Source organism: Vespa mandarinia, chromosome 2 (assembly GCF_050613455.1).
Source record: "Vespa mandarinia isolate Hongniang chromosome 2, ASM5061345v1, whole genome shotgun sequence".
Classification (NCBI taxonomy): domain Eukaryota; kingdom Metazoa; phylum Arthropoda; class Insecta; order Hymenoptera; family Vespidae; genus Vespa; species Vespa mandarinia.
The window spans coordinates 15,942,501-15,967,500 of NC_140811.1; the positions used below are offsets into that span (position 1 = coordinate 15,942,501).

At 36.8% G+C, this 25,000-nt stretch overlaps 1 protein-coding gene and 1 long non-coding RNA gene across 6 annotated transcripts in view; one reads left to right on the forward strand and one right to left on the reverse strand.

The window, feature by feature from the left end:
- Positions 1-25,000, forward strand: part of mam (neurogenic protein mastermind) — a 176,367-nt gene that overhangs the window by 64,658 nt on the left and 86,709 nt on the right. For 2 of the 5 annotated variants that reach the window (XM_035870343.2, XM_035870354.2), the window contains exon 1: positions 23,784-24,032. The exons of the other annotated variants lie outside the window; for them this stretch is intronic. The gene's annotated coding sequence lies outside the window, so the exon portion shown is untranslated. Of the gene's footprint in view, positions 1-23,783; positions 24,033-25,000 lie in introns of those variants that run through there. 5 annotated transcript variants of the gene reach the window in all.
- LOC118443545 (uncharacterized) lies at positions 15,136-20,156 on the reverse strand. Its single transcript, XR_014983875.1, has 4 exons — positions 20,133-20,156; positions 18,033-18,229; positions 15,932-16,444; positions 15,136-15,604 (listed from the first exon to the last, which is right to left on the reverse strand). It is a non-coding gene; the product is annotated as an uncharacterized LOC118443545 (long non-coding RNA).

Consider the following 25,000-nt stretch of genomic DNA (forward strand, 5'->3'; position numbering starts at 1 on the left):
AGACAGGAAAGGATAATTAATATAGATTATTAAATTGTGAACAATCGCTGCCCACGTATCATTGTTGTCATTATCATCGTCGTCATAGTAATAGTCATCTTCATTTTCGTTCTTGTCCATAACGTTCTTGCCTCCGATTCGATTTCGTTCTTCGTAATGACTTCGCCTCTTCCTACATGCACGTTTGAAGCACGTGCACGCATCGCGAATCGATGGATACGCACGTACTTGCTTTATCTTCTCTTCTTGATACGCGTTCTAGCCTATCAACGCTCAGCTAAACTAATCATTCTTTTTCTTTTTTTTCTTTTTTTTTTTTTTTTGTTTTCATTTTTCTATAATATCATCGTCGTTTTGCTTCGAACATTAAAAATTTTAATATTATTTTATTTCTCTTTGTTTGTCATTAATTTTTTTTTTTTTGTTTTTTTCCTTTCCATCATACAATTCCTGGTTGTTTATTATTAATACTGGCAGGATAGAAAAAAGAAAGGAAAAAAAGAAAAAAAAAAAGAAAATAGAAAAAAAAATTGTTGACTAGTTTACTAGGTACGAATATAAATATTTTTATTCATTCGTTAATTCGCTTATTTATACAAGGAAAATACATAGTTATCTGGTTGGTACATGTGGTCGCAACATATTGGGCTTTTATGATGGTTCAAACGTTAGTTCACAGTCACTAGATAAATTCCATTTTTTAATTCTCTCTTCCCGTTTCCTGCTCCAATTCTCTCATCCACTGTCCATTTTCTATCTCTCTTTCTCTCTGTCTCTCTCTCTCTCTCCCTTTCTCTCTCTCTATCTCTATCTCTATCCCTATCTCTATCTCTATCTCTATCTCTATCTCTATCTATCTGTCTATCTCTCTCTCTCTCTCTCTCTCTTTCTCTCTCTGTTTCTCTTTCCCTTGGCAATGCGAATTACGCGAAGCGCTTTTGCACTCGCTAAAGAGGAGGGTGAGAAAGAGGAAATGCGAGAGGGGATGAGATCGTGGTTGGATGCGAAAAGCACGATAAAACGTAGCGTACCGCGAAAGAGTAAATTATTTTGAATTATCCTTTTTAGTTGGTTAATGCAATGCAACTGTGCAACAACGCACGAACAATCGTACGATGGTGTCGCCATCGTGTTCGATGGAAAAACGTTTACCGGAATAGTGAGAAGAGATGCGGAACGGGCGGGGGGTAGAAAAGGGGGTGAGAGCTACGCAATGACCAGTTGGTTCGTTCGTTCGTTCGTTCGTTCGTTCGTTCATTCGTTTGGGATTTGTTTGTTATAGATAGCATACTCATTTTTTCGGCACGACCGCTCTTCCGCGTTCCCATAGTCGCGGAAAAATGTACGTACGCTCGAGTGTGAATAACTTCGAATTTTCGTTCTCGTTTGGTGCAATTTTTCCGATAAATTATGCCCTCTCCAAATGAATATTAGAGGCCTTTACACAGTCGAACGCTCGATTACTTCCGGGCATTCGATAAAATCATCGCGTTCTCCGTCCTATCATCGTCGTATTTTTTCTTTTTTCTTCTTTTTTTTTCCCCTCTATTTTTTGTTCTTCTTTTTTTTTTTAATTTTTTTTGTTTTTTTGTTTTTTGTTTTTTGTTTTTTTTATTATTATTATTATTATTATTATTATTATTATTATTATTTTATTATTTTTTGTTTTTGTTTTTGGTTTGCTCTTTCTCTATCTTTCGTTTCAAAATTTTCGTATTGTTCTCTACCGATTATTTTGGAAATTTTCGTAATGGTGAAAAACAAAATAAACCAAATGTACGCTTTAATTGCTCCGCACAAAAACGATGAATTTTACTCTGTAAATATAAAGAACTTTACGAGTATAATAATTGAGTAATAGATTAAATAATATATCATGTATACATATATATATATATATATATATATATATATATGTATATTATATATATATGTATATAGAAATAAACGAAGAAAAAATAAAAGCGGATGGTTGAAACGATTCGTTGGCGTCGATGGAAATGAAAAAGCAAAGATAAAAATTAAAATAAAATAAAATATCATTAGATGGGAAAATAGGAAGGCTCGCGTAAAGTAAGTCCATAATTTTAATGGATAATTAGGCATCCCTCGGGTTCGAATGAGAGATAGAAAGAGAGAGAGAGAGAGAGAGAGAGAGAGAGAGAGATAGAGAGAAAGAGAGAGAGAGAGAATAATTTTGTAAACGTGTCTCCCACGCAATTTCAATGAGCCGTTTACTTCCCCGCCTTCAGAGGGCGGCGTTCCGATCTATCAAAACGAAGATGTATCCCCATATTAAAGGTCGCCCACGCTGGTAGGATTATTTCCATTGTCTGTCATCGTACGTCGTATTAATCCGCGAAGGAAAGTAGTAATTGCTCTGCCCACGATCCATTACGGTCCGTCTCGAGTTAATTGCGCATCGACCGATCTGGCCGATTCTTTTTTGTCCCTTTCGAGGTCAAGATTAGTATCTCGGATGATTTTTCGGTGTTCCACGAGACAAAGTACGTGGGCTATCGAAAAAAAAAAAAAAAAAAAAAAATTATGAAAAGAAAAAAAGAAATAAGGAACTCAAAGCCATATTGGGAATCGCACATTAATTATAATGATTTAAGAATAATAATTGATCGTCGAAATCCTTTTTTTTTTTATTTTTTTTTCTTTTCTTTTTTACTCTGTTCGTACGAATTCAGTTTTAATCGTATAACGAACTCTTTTAATTGGATGTAAAACAAAAGAGAAGACATGGTTTGATATTAAAAAAAAAAAAAAACAAAAAAAAAGAAAGAAAGAAAGAAAAAAAAGGATATGACAGTGAATTTACGCATATGTTCGTTTTGAGAACGAAAAGAAAATAGTTAAAATCATTAGATCAATTTCTTTGTTTAAATATGTTTATGATTAGAACATATCTATTATTTTAATCGAAAATTTGTTTGTCCGAAAGATGACGATGAGAACTAATATTACTCATATATTATACATACCTATATGACTATTTGGAATATTCCTATGAGCATTATTTGGAAATTTGTAGAGAGATGTTTCACAAGTGATTTCCTGTGCCGAAATAAATGAAATATATTTGGTTATTCAATGCACGTACATCGTTTACCGTTTCCACACGTCATGACGGGCACCAAACCCGATGACAATTGCGACACGGAAAGAGTTTACACGAGGTGGAGGACTCGGTGAATCATTTTTCACCTTGCTTTTTTTTTTCTTCTTCTTCTTCTTCTCCAGCCGAACGACCTCTTTGTCTTTTCTTGGGAGGGAACCAATGACGCGTTCTTTCTCGTAGCCTGACCGCGATTTCTCCCTGAGCTCGAAGATCCACGAATTATTAGCATCAAAAATATCTCTCTTTGTGTATTGTGCCTTTGTTTTCTTAAGAAATGACGCGACGATCGCGCGAATACGAAAAGATTTTGTCTTCTTAAATTTCGTGTATATATATATATATATATATATATATATATATATATCGTATATTTTGACATTTACAAAAAAGAAAAAGAAAAACAGAAGAAAGAATTTTATTAATAATTAAACATTCATTTTCATTTTTTTTTTTTTACTCTTTTCTCTTTTTTTTTTTTTTTTAACTATTGGCAAATTCTGCCATCGTAATTATTCAGGAGAATAAGTTTACAAAAGAGACTTTCTTTTTCTTTTTTTTTTTTATTATCCCAGGTAAAATATATACATACATATATATATATATATATATATATATATATATGTATATATATATATATATATATGTATGTATGTATGTATGTATGTATGTATATATTTGAAACGAAATACGAGAAGAGGTGAAAACAAAAAAATTCGATCGTTTAAGCAGAATCTCTGATCCATCCGTAATCGGATCATCGGTATCTCATCTCGTTTCACGTTGGCAATAATTACACGAAGATTACAGTCTGTTTCCCTCCCGGCGAATGAATTTATAAGTCAATTTGCGTGAGACTACCTTGCGTCGAGCATCCTAAAAGGATGCTGTAATTAACTCGGCTATAATAGAAGATCGAATGGCTTAATAGACGATAAATATCGTAGATGATAGAACGTTCGGTAACGAAGCGTTATCCATTTGAAATGATATTTGAGAATACGATCCTAACGATCGATTTAATGATTCTCTTGCAAATCGGTCATCGATTAACCATCATATTGTCATTATCTTTTTCTTTTTCTTTTCTTTCTTTTTTTTTCTTTTTTTTTTTTTTTTTTTAATTATTATTCATTTCTCCTTTTGTTCGTTAATTTCGTTCCTTACGAAAAGAGATACGTCGAAAATATATTTTAAAAGTTTAGACGTATCGAATCGCACGAAACTATACGTCAAACAAATACTATTGAGGGAGGTGGAGAAAGGGTTGAGGGGAGGAAATCTCTCCCGGAAGGGAATCGAACGAAAAAATACGAGAATCGACGAGAGGTCGATGTTGCGATATTCCATGCCCGGTCCATCTGTCTATTGGAAACTGCACTGACCTCTCTCGATGCGTTTCTGTCGATAAATCACGAGCATCTGTTATTAAAAGAACCCCTGAAAATCGACAGGGTGCAATGTAAAGGAAAAGAACATTTAGGCTTCTTAATAAAAAAAAAATTGTAAGTAAGTAAGTAAGTAAGTAAGTAAGTAAGTAAGTAAGTAAGTAAGTAAGTAAGTAAGTAAATAAGTAAGTACATATGTATGTACTTACGTATGCGTGTACACACATACGAGGATATATAAAGGAAAAGAAAAAAAAAAAAGTCACGTTGGCCTCGAAGACCATGGGATTTGATTCGAGCTTCTTTGCGTGAGGTACATACCTACTTATATCCATGTTAGCGGGTCAAGGATAAATCGTCCTGTTATTCACGTAATCCTTAAAACGAGATAAATTCATTTCTAGATAATGTTTCGCGTGTATAAGCCCAAACGTTCTAACTTTTGTAATATTTCATGTCAAAAAAATAAAAAGAAAATATTCCGACGATGAACGAGGAATTATTATGAAGTAAAAAAAAAAAAAAAAAAAAAAAAAAAAGAAGAAAGGATTTTAATTGATCCTTCGATCAATTCAAATACTATCCCCGTTTATATTTTCATAAAGATGGAAAATTAAAATTTATTTTACTCGTATATTTTTTTTCCTTGTAAAACTTTAATTTTCTTTTAGATTTTATCCGTCAACGTTCTTGCTTAAAGTTATTGCATCTCAAAGGTAAGAAAAAGTTACACCATCGATATTACATCGAACAACCTTCTGAAAATGCATAAGTCGTCGCGATGCCATAACGCGCAGGATCAATTTTCACGAGAGAGGAAATTACAAGCTACTCGCTGACCTAGAATATCGAATTCGAATAGCCATTTGCTGTCCATCCTAAGTAAAGATCTTTTAATTTATAAGAAAATAATAACATTTCATGAAATATATATATATATATATATATATACATATACAGAATTCTTTCGAAGATCATTTCTTCTAAGAGAAAAATATTAATCATTTCTTAAATAAAATTTGCGAACACCCATAAAAAAAAAAAAAAAGAAAAGAAAAAACATAGGTCCTCCGATTATTCATCTAATAAATGAATAACTATGAAAAATGAAGGGTTATCGATTGACAGATTAATTCAATATACAAATAGATGATTAATAAAATTAATAAAAGAGTTAAAAAAAAAAAAAAAAAAAAAAAACAGAAAAGAAAAAAGAGAGAGAACTTTGTATTTATTAATATTTTTGAACGCCTAAGAGTTTCTCGAAAAGTTGGATTCTTTAATCTCAACGATAGAGACTTTTCTTTGCCTAGTCGTCAGACCTCATATATACGTGGAAAGAGAGAGAAAGAGAGAGAAAGAGAGAGAGAAGGAGGAGGAGGAAGGGGAAGGGAGAGGGAAGAAGAGGAAGGGAGTTAAGGAAAAACGGTTCGATATTGCGATTCCAGGCGCGAGTGTGCGTGTACAACAGTGGGTGGTTTACACGCTCAAACCGTAAAGCATACCAGCCAGGTTGGCTAATACACGTGGTACGAAGTACGACCGCGAGATTCCCCGTTGCGCGAAACAGGTTGCAAGGAGAGTCGTTTTTCTGTTTCGTACCTATCGAGCAAGTACCTATATGTGTGTTTGGATATATACATTTCTATATATATATATATATATATATATATATATATATAAAACATAGGTGTATATAAATATACATGTACGTATATACATACATATATATATATATATATATATGTAGACCATATGTAGATGCTGTAAACGATGTGTATGTATGTAGGTATATAGGGTGGTGCCGCATAGTTCGCGATGTAACTGAGAAAATCTAGTCCGAAGGTGTCGCCCTCGATAAAGAAAGGGGGGGGGGAAAAAGTCACTCAAGTTAGTAACCGGTGATAATCGATCGCCAAAGATCGCCAAGAACGTGAGCTTCTTCTTTCGAATGACTTTTTCACTACCGATCTCCTTACCGATTCCTCGCATAAGTGTTTAACCGATTTGGTATCTCTCTTTTTAACCTTGTCACTTAACGTGATATTTGTCACGAAAGAAATTCGTTCAATTAATCGCTCGACTTATAATTTTGTACATTACAATCGTTATCGTTGCGATTTATTGCTTTTTTTTCTTCTCGAGGGGTTGGGGGGGTCTTTTTTTTTACTTTTCTTTTTTTTATTTCTTTTTTTTTTTTTTTTTTTTTTTTTTTTTTTTTTCTAGCAAATTACACGGGTCATTTCATTTCGTTCGTTCGTTTGTATATCGGATGAAGAAAAAAAAGAACGAGAAACGAATAATTTGAAAGGTGAAGGAATAATCGATAAATATTAATATCAAATATAAATAAGTATTAAAGATAAGACACCGATCATTGTAATTTCCATTTTCTGCGAGAGATTATCCTTCTACCTCTCTTCATTCCTTTCTCTCTCTTTCTCTCTCTCTCTCTCTCTCTCTCTTTTCTGCTCCCCCTTTGACCTTTCTTGATTTATATTTCAAGATAGTAACACGTTGATAGTGATTCGGCGTTACAGATTACGTTCCACCCTGTATATTTTCACGCGGATTCCGGCACGGTGGTGGCAACGGTGGCGAGGTAATAAGAGGCGGCTTAGCCGACAGATTGCCTCATCCTCATCCATATGCCACGTAATGGAGGCTCCTTTTCCCTGATCCCAACTTGGTTACCTTTGCTTCCTATCTTCCGTTGGAAACACCGGATAACGTAGCTAACATATCCACCCTTCTTTCTCCCTTCATCCTTTCGTTTATCGTTTCCTTATCAACCATTAGTTGAATGATTCCAAAAAGAAAAGAAAAAGAAAGAAAAAAAAAAAAAAGTAAGAAAAGAATCAATCGTGAAGTGATGATGATTCTATTATGAAGATGAAATTATGTCGAGATTTTTGAAAAATTTTATAAAATCGACTGATCTACAAAAGATCGATAAAATCGAATAAAATCGGTTTCAATAAAATTTCGATAAAATCGATTATCGATCAGTATCGATAATCGATATTTCTTTGAAATGTTATAAGATATAATTTAAGAAACTTGTTATTATTATTATTATTATTATTATTATTATTATTATTATTATTATTATTATTATTATTATTATTATTATTATTATTATTATTGTTATGCGAGATGGATCGGAAGATCGAAGAAGACTCCAATGGGAGGTTGCGCAAGCTCGCGAATAGGAGCGTAGCATTGGTAGAAGCTTTATAGGCGCGGAACGAGACACAAAAGATTCGATCGTTGATAACGCATATTCGCAAGCTCCAGAAAAATGCATTTTCAACGGAATAAAAAATCTACTTATCTAAATATATTAAAAAAAAAAATTCATATGCCTTAATAAAATTTTATTATTGATTCGTTTTATTTTTAATTAAGTACGATCAAATCACACACATTTAATGAACAATCGTTAGAAAATGTTGAGCTTAGATAAAACGTTAACTTTATGATTAAATTTTTTAATCGAACATCAAATATCTTTTCACTCTAATTATCCGACCATAATTTTCATACTTTGAATATAAATATGGACTCTAGCCTCTTTTACAAACGATAGCTCTCGTAGAAAGATACCTCTTTGGAATCTCTTTCCGCCGGTTTTACGATAATGCAACGCCTTATTTAACGCGATTCCTTTTCGCTGCCTTTTTCAGCCTTATAGACGGTAAAAAGTCGCGAAGTAAAAGGGACAAGGAAAAGAAGTATCCTTACTTATCGCTTAAGGGCATTAACGTTGAAAAAGGGATATTCATAGGTACATACATAAATTTCATGCATATACATATATATAGATTACATGCATATATACATACATATATATGCATACATATATACATATATACATACATACATATATACATACATACATACATACATACATACATACATACATATATATAAATAGTTTTGCGACTATATAGTATATAGTGCCTGTCGATTCGTTCGAGATTTCTAAAATTCTGGCGACGGAAATTGCGAGTAGCTCGTTCGATGGTTATCGAAGCTGGCGTCTCAATAAATCGCGCCAGTGGAATCGAAACTGGGACAGCTTAATCCCACCCAAAATCCATTCGCGGCAAGATTCGTTCTTCGACCCTCTTGGCACAACAATGGCCGCCGGTAGTACCGTCTCCGAACCGACGAACATCATCCAGCATCCAGCGACCCGTCGGGGAAGTCACCCTCTCCTCCACCCCCTTTACACACAGACACACACACACACACACACACACACACCCATACCCATACCCATATATATACTCACCCAACCAATCCCTCCCCCCTTTTCTACGATAAATGGTCGAAGAAGGAGAAGGTTCTCTTTGTCCTACGAACATTGGTAGCTCGATTAACGATTCCATAATTTATACCTTTATTACTCATTCCCGTCGCGATCGGTAGTGAGGTTGGGCAATTTCTTAAAATATCTCTTCAAATTTGCCCTTTTCGTTACACAACTCTCACCCCTCCCCTATTCCATCCATCCTTTCCCGTGCTCGCCACCTTATCCGACTTTTCTCCTTCTATTCAATAATATCTTCGAATCGACTTAACGCATTAAATTTCAATGATCCTCCTACGTAAATAAGTTGTATCCCGATGCTTCTTATTCGCAACAAAGTTGTAATTTAGTCGAGCTTCTCTAATCTAGTATTAATCGATTAATCGACTAGAATACTTGAATTCTTCCTGCTTATTTGCTGAAAAACGTTCATTGCAACGTTCATTGTCTCTCTTATTTCCACGTGGTTTATTTCTCATTCGTCGTCGTCGCATTTAATGAAATGCGAAATATTATAAAAAATATTTCTTTCGCTTTTCCAGATATAACTGATAATAATGATAATAATAATATTACAAAAAAAAAAAAATAATAATAATAATAATAATATATTCCAAAGGGAAAGAGAAAGAGAGCTCGTGAAACGTTATAGTGTAAAAAGTAAAAAGTTGCTAGATTCAGTCCGATTTCGATTGTCCCGGAAGGAAACGTATATACCCAATTAAAGGTGGGTGCCACTCCGTCGAAGGCAATTTAGCGGAGTGTCGTCGACCGAGAGAGGGTCGCGAATAGTGTCGGATTTATGCCGTATCAACAAGGTCGGTTGGCAACCGGCCGCGGCCGGAACCCTCCGTTCTCCTCTATTCCTCTCTCTCTCTCTATCTCTCTCTCTCTCTCTCTCTCTCTCTCTCTCTCTCTCTCTCTCTCTCTCTCTCTCTCTCTGTCCCTGTCTCTCTCTTTCTCTGTCTCTCTTTCTCTCTCTGTCTCTCTCTCTCTCTCTCTGTCTCTCTCTCTCTCTCTCTCTCTCACTCAGTCGAGGGGCTCCTAGGCTGATGGTTCTTACGCCACTGGGATCGATATCCCGGGAGGCCAAACAGTAAACAGCCGGTTGGTCAGGATGGAGTCGGTGGTGGGGCTGCATAACATGGAGGCACCTACTGCCTTTACCCGTCTACCACCTACTATTATACCACCTCTATCCACCTCTAGCCATACCGAGGGACGAAAGAAGGATGTCGAGAGGCCGTGGAAGGGTGGCAAGAGTAGTCGCGAAGCTTTGCGATCGAGCGACGCTGCTAAAACCTGCCGACCTCCTCTCTTTATGTCTCTCTGTCTGTCTCTACCTTTCATCTCTCTCTCTCTCTCTCTCTCTCTCTCTCTCTCTCTCTCTTTCGCTCTCTCTCTCTCTCTCTCTCTCTCTCTCTCTCTCTCTCTCTCTCTTTCTCGCGCGCGCATCCTCTTTTCCACATTTCCCGCTTCGTCGCTTAACGTATCCCTCTTTTTTCCCTCCTCCCTCCTCCTCGTTATTTATTTTCTTTGCAGATTCACCTTTTTTACTGATAAAAATCGGCATGATAAATATCTCGGAAATCTTGCGACCAAGAGAAATAATAATGTGGTTTACTAGTTCAATTTCAGTTTACTACGACTGTTTATTATATTACATATCGCATTGTTTATATATCTTCTTCTCTTATTATCAAGATACATATATATATATATATATATATATATATATATATACTTACACACAAACACACACATACACACATATATGTATATATATATAAATATATATTAAATTCGTAACGATGGAAATGGAAACGTTAATAAGTGAAATGGAATGAGATTATTATAAATTTATAGGAGTGGAGGCCGCGTTAGATGGGTCCGAATTTGTACAAAGTACGATTAAAGCGTGGCTAAAGGGCAATGAATCAGAAACGGCTATTAAGGTGAACTAGTAAAACGTATCCCTTTGGGAAATGCATGGGATATGGGTAAAGAGGAGATGGGAAGGGTATGGATTTCCTACGAAGAAGGTCGAGCTGAAACACCGGAAACGAGCCGTCTCTCTTACTCGAAAGGGGAAGAAGGAGCGGAAAGCTGCTCCGAAACGTATTCGCTTTCTTCCTTCTGGCCTCTTAAGAGGGTGCTGCGCGCGCGACAGTGTGAGAGAGATGGGGGAATAGAGGGAGAGACGTGTTCGACGAGGAAAATGTTGGAGAAAGGGGGAGAAAGATGGCGGGGGACTTTACAGTCGCTCCGTGGCTGTCAAGGGTAACAAAAGGCGACTCGTTCGACGATAGAATAATACGAGGACGTTTATTATTCCCTTCGATAATATTAAAATGCACGATGATATTATCTCATAAGATAAGATAATTTATCAAATTCCAATTTTATTTTGTATTCTAATCGAACGATACCAACATAAATTTTTTAATGTAATATAGTACGCTTCTAATTTAACGAGCGAACAAACATTTCTCTTCTTTCGATATTTTGTTGACATGTATGTTATATATATATATATATATATATATATATATATATATATATATATTTATGTTTGTCACACACGATAAATATTCGTTCATTAACTACGTATGTACTAATATCGATAAATACATTCTTTTCCAAACACACATACATGTTAATTTCGTAGGAATATACTCGTAAGCAAATACGTGAACGTCAATAAAGTTTTTGTAGTAAAAAATAAAAGAATAAAAATTTAGTAAAAAAAAAAATATATATATATATATATGTATATATAAATATATAGGACACATTTTTGTTCTATATATAAAAAGGACAAAGAAACGTTCGAGGTCAGGAGGGAAGGTCGTCGAAGGCGCGAGAATACAAACGTCGGATCGGAGATTCTCAGAAGGAAAAAGATTACTACGGGAATCTCAATGATGAGAGGTAGTGGTGGGGTGAGTTTGAGAAAGAGAGAGAGAGAGAGAGAGAGAGAGAGAGAGGGAATGTTTGACGCGTGGAAAGTAGGAGGTCGCGTTCGGTTCCAGTTGGTCGTACGAAGCGTAAAGGGTCGTACGAGGAATCCGAGGAAGCTTAAAAGCTCGAATGATTTGGAAATAGGAGAGAACGTAGAGGATTGAGAGGGAGGGAGAGAGGAACGTAAAGAGGATGGAAGGGTGGAAGGAAGAAATGAAAGAAGAACCATCGTGTGTCTACGACAGTACGAAATGATATTTCTAGATCTCGATAAAGAAAAAGAAAAAGAAAAAAAAAACGAGCAACTAAAGGAGAATAATGAAAATAAAAAATGTAAAGAGAAAATGAAAATTTCACGAAGTCCGAACCGAATGATTTCTATCGAATGAAAATAATATAATTATGTTAGAAATTATTAAAATGATTTTCTTTATAAAGTCATAACGATACAACGATTCCTATCGTCCGAGAGTAAACGTGTCTACGCCAATGGCTGCATAAAGGGGGAAACGCGGCACCTCGGTATTCAGGGGTTCTCAATCCTCGTCCTTTTGTAGATCTCTTCTTGACTTTGTAATCAACTATACGATTACAAAGATTAATCTCGATTAATTTTAATCAAAATAAAAGAATTGACGTGTGTATATATATATATATATATATATATATATATATATATATTCTGGAGAGATGGGAAAAATTTTTACAAGGATCGAATTGCACCAATTAATGAGATATCATTTCCTACGAGGGGTTTCTTATATCTTTCTTTTTTTTTCTTTTCTCTTTTTTTCTTTCTTTTTTAGCAGAAACCATATAAGAACAAGGATGAGAGAGGGTTAAAATAAATTCATTGGACGTCGAATAAGTGTGTAATCGTAAAAAAAAAGAAAAGAAAAAAAAAAAAAGAAGAGTGTCGGCATTACCGTTAAGGTCTTGGTTTCAGTTAAATGCCTGACGCCAAGTCTGTTCCCAGGCCACTTCGTGTCTTTGATAGTTGGAGGGTGTATGGTTGAGTTCGTCGTTGTTTCTCGAGAACCACGGCCGTTAGCGCCGTCTCTCTTTCTCTGGTTAGTTTTTATTACGTCTGTCCTACATTTTCTATCCGCCCTCTCTTCTGTCTTCGTTGAGCCTCTCTCTCTCTCTCTCTCTCTCTCTTTCTCTCTCCCCTTCTCTTTCTCACTCTCTCTCTCTCTCTCTTTCTCTCTCTCTCTCTTTCGTCTCGTCTCGTCTCGTTCGCTCTAGCTATCTCTACACCTCCGCTTAATAATACACACCAACGAAGCAGCCACTATACAACGACACACCAGTGGCACCGACAGTATGGCACACCACTTTATTGATCTTCTTTCCTCGCTTTCACAGGTTTCAACCCGAATTTTCCACCACTTTATGCAAGCATCGCCCTCCTGGCCGTTTACGCGGCCCTGCACCCGGATTCATCCATTCGCCGATAAATCGAACCAGCCTCAGGGGCTGCCAAAGAGAAACCATCTCTCTCTCTCTCTCTCTCTCTCTCTCTCTCTCTCTTTCTCTTTATCTTTATCTATCTATCTATCTTTTTATCTATCTATCTATCTATTTCTCTTCCTATTTTCCCTATCACTCTTCCTTTGCTCTACGTTTAGCTACTATCGTCGTCGTTTTTAACTTCGAAAAAAAGAAAAAAAGAAAAAAAAGAAAAAAAAAAGAAAGAAAAAAAAATATTTCCGAAGTGAATAATCGCCCAAACCACCCATTTCCTCCTATACCCTTTTAATTACAATCGTAAAGAGAAAATCTTTGAAATCGATTTAATGGCCATGACCAAATTTTTTAATTTATATTTCAAATCGAATTTCATTTTTTATATTATTAACAAGCTGGTAAAAGAAAAGAAAAAGGAAGAAGAAGAAGAAGAAGAGGAAAAAAGAAAATAGAATCGAAGAAAAAGATTATATTGTTTTTGGGAAAAGTTATGAAAGAAGAAAATAAAGATAATATAAAATAATCTAGGACGTTAGAGAAAGAGAGGAAAAGATAAAGACAGACGTTCGTGGTCTGGTTTCCGAGATCATGGATGGCGTTCATTGACCGCCAAGTGTAAACACTGTTGCGCGTCTCCCAACCCTCCTTCTTATCCTCTTCTGCCCTTTCCTTTCTCTCCCGCGACGCGTCTATCTGGCCCTACTCACGGACGTTCTCGAAGCAATGATTCACAACTCGATAATTTCTCCTATCTAACGTTCGAACGTGCTTTAAGGCCTCCAATTTAACTATCTCTTTTCCCCTCGGCCCCTCCCTTCTACCCCGTTTACGTTTCCACTTGAGACAGATTGAAATTTCAGTCGATATTACGGAGCAGTCTATGGAAAGAACGAAATCGATATTCTCGAGTTTATACTATACGTAGTAGTATAAGAGTGTCGAGTTATTTATACGAACAATTTGTATGATTACTCTGGATACTTCAGTGGTGATTGATCGTAAAGCTAAATAAGGATAAAATAAACAGCAAAATGTTATTATAGATATAAACAGAGAGAAAGAGAGAGAGAGAGAGAGAGAGAGGAGGGAAGAAATTAAAAAGAAAAATAAGAGATAATTTCTTATTAAAGAATTCAAAAAAAAAAAAAAAAAACAGAAAGAAAGAAGAAAAAATAAGAATTATATCTTTGCTCGATGAATTTAAAAATTTATTTTATATCCATGTAATAATTTCGGTAAAACACGTTGAGATGTAGTCACAACTCAAGTGTACGGACGAATGATTTGAAAAGATACTAAGATTTATGTTCAAAGAGTAACGGTCTCTAAAGCGTCGAGGCGTTGCTCTCGTGAAAGCTACAAAGTAGCAGAAAGCATTGCAACGATCGCGCGTGGGAAAAGTGGGACACGCGAACGAATCGGATGTCAGAGAGTCGAGAACCCAACGTCCTCGCTGGCTAGTAACAATAACGGGCGAAATCATTCCCGTGCTTTATTACCGTGACATTACTAGGAACTCATTGGTTAATTGTTTGGAGGTGAGCGTGTATGTTCGTACTATTATGACGTTTCTTTTATTATTTTTCTTTTTTCTTTTTTCTTTTTGACAAATCCAATTATAATTCATATTCATCAAAATATTGTCCTATCGCATTTCTATCGTATTATAATTTTTTGTATGGACTACTCTGGAATTTACGAGAAATATGAAAAATTTCTTCTTATTCAGTATTTTTTTTTTTTTTTTTTTTTTTTTTTTTCCTAGTAAAATTGGGTATTTATAAAATGAGAATCTCTCTCTGTGTGTGTGTGTGTGTGTGTGTGTATGTATGTATGTATTAAAAATGAAATAATAATTGTGACAAACAATTATACTTTAATCTGTACCGTGACAATAATCAAAGAAAGACAACGTTCAACAGGGTGCAAGAAGGGAGAAAATTTTCATTAATATATCTCGTTTCGAAATGTTCTAACGATAATGGCTTTTCGAAATAAGCTTCGTATTGTACATAATCAAAGTTATTCGAGTTCAGTAGAAAATTATTAAATGTGTATTATGTATTATGTATTAGCGGGACGGAGTGAAGAGGGAGGAGGTAAAGGATTAACTTGTAAAATAGAAAGCGTATTACAAAGAGATTTGATGAATAGACTATGCGAACGTGTCTCTCTCTCTCTCTCTCTCTCTCTCTCCGCCCGTTTGATTTAGAACTCGATGACTAATAAGATTTTTTCTTTTTTTTCTCTATTTCAGGTAAGTCCCACTCCGATGATCTATTATTCTTCAAGGATGCTGCGTACATTTGATGTCCATTATCAAGTCGTTTCTATGGAGCTGGTCGAAGTCTTGTAAAGTACAAAGTATAAAAAAAAGAAATCAATTATTTTGTTTTATATTCGTTACTATTAAACCATGCTACTCGATTGATACATATCGAATGTATTCAAATATTTAGAACAATATGTTTCGTTACCATTGAAATATATGCAGAGTATTGATTTTATGATAGGGTGAAAAAATTTGTTGAAAATTAACAAAAGGAACTAACAAAGCAAACAGACAGAGAAACAGTCAAATGGACAAAAAAAGTTGATGTATTTCGTTAAAATAGATTAATAACGTTCTATAATATTTGACGATAAAAATATTTTCATGATTCGCCGGTTACGTACCACCGATAATAAATGTCGAGCACTGTTTTCGTGGAAGTTCTCTTACCGAGAAGAGATTTGTTTAACCAACGACGGTAATTCAGTTACGTGTGAGCGCGATACCAAGTAGCGCACGGTCATCGTCGTCGTGGTCGTCGTCGTCGCGTCGAAATATATACCAAGTGTTCACATATAAGGGAGACTGACAATGAAGAGAAGCGTACGTTGTCATTCCTAAAAAGCAGAGATTCTCATTAACAAACTATAGAACGTAAATTAAAATAATAGATACGACGAAAATATAGATCGAAATTTTTTGAGATATACTCGAAAAAATATTTTTTTTCCATAATCGACTTATTTTCGTTTCTTTTCTTTTTTTCTTTTTTTTTCTTCTTTCTTTTTTCTTTTTCTTCTTTTTTTTATCATTTTTCTCTTGAAATCGAGTTCAGACGCATCGGGATTACTCGCAGATGAATTTTTTTCATGCTCCAATCTCTCGACCATAAAGAGGCTCGTTACATCTCGCAATTCCTGTGGGAAAGGGAAAATTTTTGTCATATGGCGTATATCTTGTAACGTGAACTCCTCGAGAGAGAGAGAGAGAGAGAGAGAGAGAGAGAGAGAGAGAGAGAGAGAGACGGAGAGAGAAAGAGATGAGTTGATACTTTGGGTCGAAGGTTGAAAAGGGTAACTCGTGCGCTCGCCTACGCCTCGACGAGCCACGCGTCCTTCTCGTTTTGTCCCTCGCAGCGAGATCTTTTTCTTTATCCTTCCACGCGTGTTTCCTTCTTAAAAAGGACGGTGAAAGGAGCTCGTTGGTTTAACAGCAGGAACCTTCATAAAAACATCGGAATAAAATTTTTAAAAGTTAATTTTTGCCGAGTAAATGGTAAGTGTTAAGTTATCTCTCTCTCTCTCTCTCTCTCCTCTCTCTCTCTCTCCTCTCTCTCTCTCTCTTCTTCGTCTATTTTTTTTTTTTTTTAAATTTCGATAATACAATTAAATCCTATTTTGCTATCGTTATTGGAAGGAAAAATTTTTCTAAAAATATCGTAAAAAAGAATGTTTGACCAATCATAAGGTATAATGATTTTTTTCTCCGTTTCATTCGACTTTCTTCTTTTCTCCAGTCTTTCCTTTGTCGCAACAAAGAGAAAACATAGTTTGCTTGCAAGTGGAATTTGCTGACGACAGGTTTCTCTGAACTCCCCATGATTACCGTGCGCACTCGTGAGATAAGTCGAAGAGACACTCTTTGCAATACGTTAGCGATATACGCTAGCGAAACGTAAATCGTAACGAGAAGAATCGCGGGAATAGTTTGATGTTTTATCTTCAAAGGGGAGCGGGAGTAGGGGAGGGGGGCTATTTCTAAACGTGACTAAATACTATTACGTATCGCTTAACGGTATTTACTTTGTTTTATCACTTTGGTTTAAACGTGAAAGGAAAAAAAAAATAAAATAAAATAAAAAGAAGAAGAAAAAAAAAACTAAAATGTAAAAAAGTGATTTAACCATTCTGAATCATCATTTCTTTTTCTCTTAGAAAGTTTATCCTTTAAAGTTTATCGATTTTACGCATTGGCTTATTGGTATTATACAATTTAAATTTAACCATAGCATTAAAAAATAATTTAGGTTAAAATAATATTATTTTATTCGAACTCTGAAGAAACATCGAAAAGTTTTGCGTTAGCATTTCTAAGAGTATCAAACTAAAGAAGGTAAGAGAAAGAAAGAGATATGTATATATATTATATATATATATATATATATATATATATATATATATATATATATATATAAAGAGGACGAAGAGAAGAAGAAGGGATAGGGGAAGAGAGAGAGAGAGAGAGAGAGAGAGAGATTTGCGTTTCGACGTCGCGACGCTCGGCAGTTGTAGCCCGAAAGTTCCACAGTCACGGCGTTCACGCTGGATACAACAGAGGGTGGATTGAGACTTTAGCGTAGCGCAGGCGTCGTTGCACTTTCGAGTATTCCAAGAGACCGAGAACGTGAGAAAGAGATAGATGTAAAGAGGAAGGGGAAAAGAAAGAGAAAGAGGGAGAAAGAGGGAGGGTGAGAGAGAGAGAGAGAGAGAGAGAGATATACGTTACTCCTTTCATTGTAGAAGCTCTTGGCGTTTCCACCCTCCGCTTTCCATCCTTCCTTCTTTCCCACTCTGGGTGACGAGCGTACGCAAAATAGCGGCACGTCGTCGAGAGCGTCGCGTCTCCTTTCCAGCAATCGCATTTTCCACCTTGCTTGATAAAAGCATAGTCTCGTGAATTTTCTGAAGTAAAGACGTTCCTCCCTTTAATCGTTTTTATAAATACAGATATAACTTTCGATAGGGATCCTATATTGTTTATAACGAATTAACGTCGTTCTTTTAATTGTCTTTCGATTATCTGAAAAAAAAAAAAAAAGAAGAAGAAAAAGAGAGAGAAAAACAAAGTTTCCCTTTTAATTTTAAAATAAAACTGTGAATAAGAAATGAGATTGCATAAAGCCAAGAGATTAATCTTACATCTTAACATTCGTCTTGAAAAGATTTATTCGGTTTTAATATTAAGTTTTGAATTTATTAGAGCGAAATAATGATAATGAGAAAAATCCGGCTGGATGGGATATTTTCACGAAGGGGTAACTTCGGTTGATAAAAATTTTTTAATCGCGTTTCATGCGCGAGCGGACCCGAAAAATTTTTAACTTTTTATTATCGCCACGGGATCGTTCTTAACTATCTCGTATGAGCTTGAACTCGTTAAGTTTTCTTTTCTTTTTTCTTTCTTCTTTTTTTTTTTTTACTCCTTTTCTTCTTTACAAACTTCCATCTTTCGTCTACACGATCTTCATCTCTTACCTATCTCCGGTATAACTATATATACTTTCCCAAATTTTACATCATAATCGAGAATATAGGCAGATCGAATTGTCGAAATTTCGTGCAGTTTCATTTACAGTATCGCGCAACAGGTGACACGATGTGCATTTTTTAATTCGCATTTAAATGCGAAATCGAATCGTAGTCGATTGGCGTAGGAAAATTGTAGCTACGTAAACCGCAGTCGTGGATTTTCAATTGATGATGAATCAATTTAGAACGGGGGCGATGGTAAAGGGTGAAGGGTAGGAGGGAGGTAGGGTGAAAGAGTATCGATCGTCAGGAGTGACGACGCCAAGGAAGACACGCATTCCAACGAGGTGCTCGTGCAAAAATGGATGGCATTGATGGGATGGATGACAAAGTAAAAGAAAGAAGAAGAAAAGAAGAAAAAAAAGCGGATCCGAGTAAAAGAGAGAAAAGAGAGAGAACGATCTCACTCGCAAATCAGCGAGAGATGGCATCGCCCTGGAGTACCTTTCTCTTTCCACTAATAGTCCTTCTCTTTCTCTCTATCGCTCATGCTCGTTCAAAATCCTTTCTTTCGTACGCTCATTGTGCCGGATAATATCGCGGTTGCCTTCTTCTTTCGCCGAGTGTCGCGAGCGAGTCTCGAGAGAAATGAAGTCGACAAGAAAGGGAAAGAGAGAGGGAAAGAAAGAGATAAAGGATAGAGAGAGAGAGAGAGAGAGAGAGAGAGAGAGAGACGGGAGATGGAGAACATACAAATATATATCATATAATATATGTATGTAAAAGCGACTGGCTTTCTCTCTCCGTGGGCATTTCAAAAATAGTCCGGTTTGAAAGTACGCGACAAGAAAGGATCGATGATTCTTAAAGGATATATATATACCCAATGAATAAAAAATGAGCACACAATTCGTAATCCTAGGACGGCTTAAATCGTATATAAATATATATATATATATATATACAAACAAAATAAAATAATAATAATAATAATAATAATAATAATAATAATAATTCACGTTCGTCGAGAAGAATAAATCGATGAGAGCGAAATCTCCTCACTTACGAGTCCGCGAAAAATCGAAAGAAGTTCTCATGTATACATGGGTAAAGCGGATGAGTGGAGAGACACAGAGAGAGAAAGAGAGAGAGAGAGAGGGAAGAAGAGGGTTATTACGTTACTCGGGATGTTCATGACGCTTATTCTGAAAAGGAGGAGGATGGTGGCGGTGGCGGCAAAAGGATGGCGGTATTGGCGGTTGCAGCTCTGTCTCTCTCGTTCTCTCCCTCTCTCCCTCTCTTTCTCTCTCTTTCTCTCCCTTTCCTCTTTCTCTCGCATACATATACATATACGTACACGTATTCGCTCGTTCCACCGTTCTTTCTGTGCTCCCGTCGTTCTCACGGGGCGAAGCGGTTCAGTGCAACGTCCTCGACGCCCATAGCAGCCGCCACAGGTACCCTCGTCGTCGTCGCCATCGTCGTCGTCGTCGTCGTCGTCGTCGCCATCGTCGTCGTCGTCGTCGTCGTCGTCGTCGTCGTCGTCGTCGTCATGACCTCCCCTTCGTACGTGTGTGCACGCGCGCACACATTTATTCTGTATTTGTATGACTAACGTAAGCGAGACAATGGTCAGTGGCATAGGTGGCGTCGCTCGTAACGCGCGTACTTCGCCTTTACGGCGGCCGCGTTAGACTTAATTAAAAGCTCGAACCATCCCTCTCGTAAATGAGAGAAAGAGAGAGAGAGAGAGAGAGAGAGAAAGATAGCTTACAGATATTAACGTCGCATTCGTATGCGAGGTTCGCGTGGCGATCCAATAATTCCGCGTAGAGGGAAAGCGCACTTCGTTATCCCTTTACGTTCCTCCTCAGGAAATTGCACGTCCTCCAAGTTCCAGTCCGAGAAGTGTTGCTGGGTCAGCACTTTTAATCCAGCCTTCTTTCAGAAATATGGGTTACAGTTTATCTAACATTTTGTAATTTACTTTTAATAAGAAAAATTAATATATTATTTTATATTATTAAAAATTATATATAAATATATATATATATATTTTTTTTTCTTTTTTCTTTTTGGGTCTTTTCAAAGACTTTTGGAAAAATATCTAAAGAGATTGGATATTGCTATGATCGATTCCTGTAGAATCAAAAGTACGTAATTTTCATTCCAAACGTTAAATCTAAAAAAAAAAAAAAAATCATGAAAAAGAGAAAAAGAAAAAAAAAAAAAGAAAAATAAAAAACGTTTAATCTGCTCGGAACTTTTCTCGTTTCTACGAACGAGAAACAATTTAAACTGATTCAAATTTATCGATCGATAATTCATTGCATATTTAATAGACGTGGAAAGTTTCTAGTTACAAGTCGAGTGGCATTGTCTCAAAGCTTACAAGGGAAACTTCACTCGATCGTTCGGCGCTTTTAATTTCTTATTAAACATAATAATTCATTGTTAATCATAACTTCTTCGTCATCATTATCTTCGACTCTTTCGCGTTCCGTTGTCGTTTCTTTTTTCCTCCAAGGACTACTAAGACGTAGTATCGCGATAATGTTCAAAAATTTTTATTTCAAAATAAAAAAGAAAAAAATGTTCATTGTCAAACGTTTAAAAAAATTTTTCCTAAAGACGAAGGCATACGTAGAGACGTATGTAAATGTAAATAAGTATATATATACATATATGTATGTATGCGTATGCATGTTGTTTGTCCGTGAAATCTTTTCGAATTCGTATCCTCCTAGAAACATCGTGCGAATCAAATAATCGCAAGTAGTAAACACGCGAGGAACGCTACCGAGCGGAAAATACACACGTTACGCGCTCTAAGGTTAAGGTCGAGGTTCCTCGCGCGAGCAGTAAGCATCGGCAAAGCGTCGTGAAGGAAACGTGTTGGATACAACACGTCTAAGCTGTTTACAACGATCGCCGGCATCATAACGTTAACATTTATTATCTCTTATCGTAACGTTATTTATTAAGAATTCGTAATATCGAAAGAAAAGATCAAATTTGAAATATTAAATAGAATCGACTATGATCATTCTCTTGCCTCCCCTCCCTTCCCTTCCCTTGCACCACCTCCCCCCCTTATCATATATAATATATAATCGTCGTTTAATTAATTCTGAATTATCGTGTGATCTAAACGAACGATTGATTTAAGAGAACTTTTATACGATCATTACGATACTTGTATAAAGCTATTTGAAGAAAAAAAAAAAAAAAAAAAAAGAAGAGAAGAGAAAAAAAGGAATAAAAAGAAAGAAGAAAAAACGGAAAGAAAGACAGCAGCAGGAGGAGGAGGAGGAGGAGAAGGAAAGAAATACAAACGTAAAGATTGAGCACCACTGGCGCGGATTTGTAGTAAGCGTAAGCAGAGCGGTACAGATGCGTCGGCTGTTGCGCGCGCGCGATCAACGAATCCCAGCGCGCACCGTGAAACCGTGATGACGCAACCGCCAAGCGTTGGTGGAGGTTGGAAGTGCAGGCGACGCGTCGCAAACGCGACTACTCTCTTCGTGTATGTGTTCACGAGCGCGAGCGCGCGCGCGCGTATGTGTGTGTTTGTATGTGTGTGTATATATGTATGTATGTGCGAAAAGCTCCGTCGCCGCTTCGCGTGGGAGGCCTTTAAGTCGCGCTCGCGACTTTCCTTCCTTTTAGAATCCAAAGAATTCTATTAACGTGTCTCTATAGTGTTCTATCACGTCACATGACAAAACCATTTTATAACTTTCTTTAATAATTTCATAATTGATCGAAACCAATTCGCTTGTTTTTGAAAATGATCGGCTGTTTGTGCTTTTCTTCTTTTTTTATTTTTTTTTTTTTTCTTTTTTTTTTCCTTTTTCCACTTTTTTTCTTTTTTCTTTTCTTCTTTTTTTCCTTATTCTCTCTCTATCTCTTTTAAACAAGTAATCGTAAGGTTTAATGCGAACGATTGTAAAAAAAAAGTACAAAGTCAAAACCAAAAAAAGAAAAAAGAAGATAAGAAAGAGAAAATAGATAAGATCGTTAATGTGTCAGGAAAAATGTTGTTTCCCCTTCCAAAATTAACTCATATATTTCCTGGGAAAATTTCCCTCAGGATGGTATACGCTTTTTCGAAACGATAAGGTCTCTCTCTCTCTCTCTCTCTCTCTCTCTCACTCTCTCTCTCTCTTTTTTCTCTCTCACTCTCTCACTACTTTCCGTAAGCGCGGTAATGGAAAAACTTTTGGCAGGGTTTGAGGGTTTGAGGGAAGTGTAGGTAGTCGGATAGCGGGCACCGGGTGGGTGACCCGGTGCGCAGGTAGTCCGATGTTTCATCCCCCCACCCTTTCGCGTTTCACTTCGGCCGATGGCACGCGAGCCTTACGTAGCGTACGACTATTGGAATTGTGTACGACGATAATACGCCGTACGGTATAGCGACGATGGTGGGATGGTGGTATAAGGTTCTTAAAAGAGGGAGAGAAGAGGAGGGAGTCTCTCAAAGTCCGTCCTCGTCGTCGTCGTCGTCATCGTCGTTGTGGTCGGTGCCATCGAGGCGTCCGGTAGGAGCGTCGCGTCGTTCGTCGTGTCGAATCGTATACATACACAGAGAAAGAGAGAGAGAGAGAGAGAGAGAGAGAGAGAGAGAGAGAGAGAGAGAGAGAGAGAGAGAGAGAGAGAGAGATCACAGACACAGAATACAAATTCATATGTATCAAGCAGCGTATATACATGTATAAAGGAGGAGAGGCACATCGAAAGGAACGAAACGGCTTCGGGCACGGTCGGACTCGTTCGGGCCATGCTATTCACCGAAGCCGCCCGATGTTCACCGAAGTAGAGTCGGTCGACTAGCGTCGGGCAGCCAGGCAAGCAAGCAGGCAGCAGGCAGGCAGGCAGCAGGCAGGAAAGCAGGCAGGCAGGCAGGCAGGCAAGTAAGCAGACAGTCAGGCAGGCAGGCAAGCAAGTAAGCAGACAGGCAGGCAAACAGGCAGGCAGGCGAGGCCTCCTCTTTCGAGAGTCGAGTCGGGGAGTCAGTGGCTGACGACTCCTCGGGCCGTCAGGTTGTTCGTGCGGGGGATGTCGACGCCTTGCGCTACCACGAAACCACGTGCGCCGCGTGACAGTTCCGATAGAGCCGTGGGAGGAGGTTCGTGGTGTCGCCGAGCCGACGAGACGCGACATCGTACGAGCGCCGATCGAGCGCGGCAAACGTCTTCCTCCTTCGTTTTCGTACTCATCTCTTAGTGTTGTTTTAACATCGTAACCGACGATAATCGTACGACGATCTTTATCGAATCCTTCCATATTCTTTCCTTATTCTTTCTTTTTTCTTCCTCTTATTTGTCATTGTTGTTGTTGTTGTTGTTGTTGTTGTTGTTGTTGTTGTTGTTATTGTTGTTTCCATTTCTTTTTGTTTTTTTTTGTTTTTGTTCTTTTTCGTTTCTCTTCAAGACAAAGTGCACTCCTTCCTATTCTATCTTTTCGTTTGCCTTCTCTTTTCTCTCGTCTTCGTCGATCGTTTACCGAGATTTTTTTCTTTTCTTTTCTTTTCTTTTCTTTTCTTTTCTTTTCTTTTTCCTTTTTTTCTTTTATACTTATTTATCATATTCATAAGAAAAGATTTCCGGTCGATTACGAAATTTTATCCCAAGTTAAGCCAATGATTCACGATCTTTTGGTAATTTACTGATTAAAATACGTTTATTATGAATCGATATTCGTCATAAGAAATAAATTAAATCAAGAGGTGATTCGATTGATATCGGTCAACGAATATCTTCGTCTTTAGCGTGATTATAACGAGACCCGAAAGACGTCGAATGTGAATATAATAAGTGCCGTACGTGAGAAGAACGTTAAAGTTTAATCTCACCGGTCGTACCAAATCAAAAGTAAAATAGGATCGAAGACGAGTTTTGAGAACGGGATTGATACGTTATAATGAGATTTTTAACATCTAAAAGACACACCGGCGATCGCGATTAAAAAAGTCAATAAAAATACTTTTATTTACATTACAATCTATCACAATTCTTATAGATTAAACATCGAATCGTTCGATAATTCTAGTGAATCGATAATATATATATATATATATATATGGATCAGACACGTTGGAAAAGAAAAATGATTAATAATCATCGGACGTTATTACGATCGTGTTGATATCGAGTTTTTTCTTTAAATTTTCGAAGAAAACCGCGAAAGAAGTGAATCGGTCCGATATCGAATACGTAACGCGTG